The sequence below is a fragment of the Dromiciops gliroides genome, chromosome 6 (genome assembly GCF_019393635.1).
Source record: "Dromiciops gliroides isolate mDroGli1 chromosome 6, mDroGli1.pri, whole genome shotgun sequence".
NCBI classification, from domain to species: domain Eukaryota; kingdom Metazoa; phylum Chordata; class Mammalia; order Microbiotheria; family Microbiotheriidae; genus Dromiciops; species Dromiciops gliroides.
This window is the reverse complement of record NC_057866.1, coordinates 133,333,851-133,335,573: the sequence shown is the minus strand read 5'-3', so window position 1 is coordinate 133,335,573 and position 1,723 is coordinate 133,333,851. Positions and strand designations below refer to the sequence as shown.

The window sequence follows — 1,723 nt, the reverse complement described above, 5'->3', positions numbered from 1 at the left end:
ATTATTTGCCTTTTCTTTCTCTACATTATCTCTCATGTATATGTCCTCCTAACCACTCACAGTTAAGTTCAGGCCTTTGTCACCACTTATCTGGACTATTGTTCCTCCAGCCTTATTTCTTCCCATTCTAATCCATGTTACCCACAGTTCCCAGTGATTTTCCTAAAACATGGGTCTAACCATAGCATCTGCCTTCTCAATAAACTTTAAATACATTTCATTGTTTGCCATTTAAAGCTATTAACAACCTGCCACTTCTTACCTAACTAATTGTTATATATGATTTCTTCCTTTGCACTCTACGGTACAATGATTGTGACTTGCTTTCCGTTCCTCAGACCAAATATTTCACCCCCCGCTCTCCATGGCTATGTACTAGTTATCCACCATGACTAAAATGTTCTACCTCTTTACCTAAACCTACTTGCCTGCCTTCCTTCCTTCCTTCCTTCCTTTTTGATGACACCATTTCCTTTATTTATACAATCATACCCTGGCTAAGAAAAAAAAAAGTGGTGGTTTAGGTTTCAAACAAATCCTTCTGTCCTGAAATGTCTATTTTGAGAACTTGGGTCTAGTAGCCTTAGCATCTTTGGGTTTGGTGCCCTTACAGTCAGTGGACATGGCAGGCTTGGAGTCAGTAGGCTTAGCAGCCTTGGAATCACTGGGCTTGGGAGTCTTGGGATCACTGGACTTTTTTATCTTAGAATCAGACTTGGCGACCTTCAAATTAGACTTAGTCATTTTACCTTCAGACTTGGCTGCCTTAGGATCCAACTTGACAGTCCTGAGATCAGATATGGTGACCTTGTGGTCAGTCAGTTTAGCAGCCTTGGGATTAATAAGCTTGCCAGACTTGGGGTCACAGAACTTGGTAGTCTTGGGGTAAGTGGTTCTAGCAATCTTAGAGCTGTGCTTTGTGATCCTGGGGCCTGAGTATTTTGGTGGCTATCTTGGGACTGAGTAACTTGGCCTTAGAAGCCTTTGTGCTCTGGGCTTGATCGCTTTGATGTTCTTGGTCTGCATCTTTTTCAGCCCCTTTTTGCTGCGTTTCTTAGAAAAGCAAATGTTTCTCAGAAACCTGGGGTCAACCCCTTTCAGAGACTCAAATCTCTGTGACTTAGGTTTTTTGATGTCATTTCTGTGCCATTTTTGTGATTGGTTGTTGGTGATATGATCCTTAGACTTAGTCATCTATACATTGCTACCTATATTAATGGGTACTCCTCGAACTGGAAGAGAGAAACACTTCCATTTTTCAAAAGTTCTAGCTTCTTTTAAGACTCACTTTAAATTCTACCTTCTATAGAAGTCCTTTCCTAGCTTCCCTAATTACTAGTCTCCCCCCCCCCACCCCAAGGCTACCTTCCATCTACTCATTATGTATCTGACATGTAAATCTGTTTATGCATATTTGTCTCTATCATAATGTAAGTTCTGGAAGGCAGAGACCATTTTTCGTTTTTCTTTGTAACTCTAAGCAGTTAGCAAAATAATAATCACACATAGTAATCACAATAAATGTTGATAAGTAGGGATTTATTTTTCATTTTGGGGGAGCTAAGTTAGGGACAGAGAGGTTAAATGACTTGAGCAGGGTCATATAGCAAATCCATGTTAGAAAAGGAATTTAAGTTCAAGTCTTCTTGTCTTAAAGTTCAGCACTTTGTAATATATCCTAGTTTGTTTTTTTAATAGATATGTTTTGCTTTAGTAGTATGTT

General features: G+C 39.5%; 1 pseudogene; it reads right to left on the bottom strand.

The window, feature by feature from the left end:
- Positions 1–555: 555 nt before the first annotated feature.
- On the bottom strand, positions 556–1,194 carry LOC122730698 (annotated as a pseudogene).
- Positions 1,195–1,723: the final 529 nt, after the last annotated feature.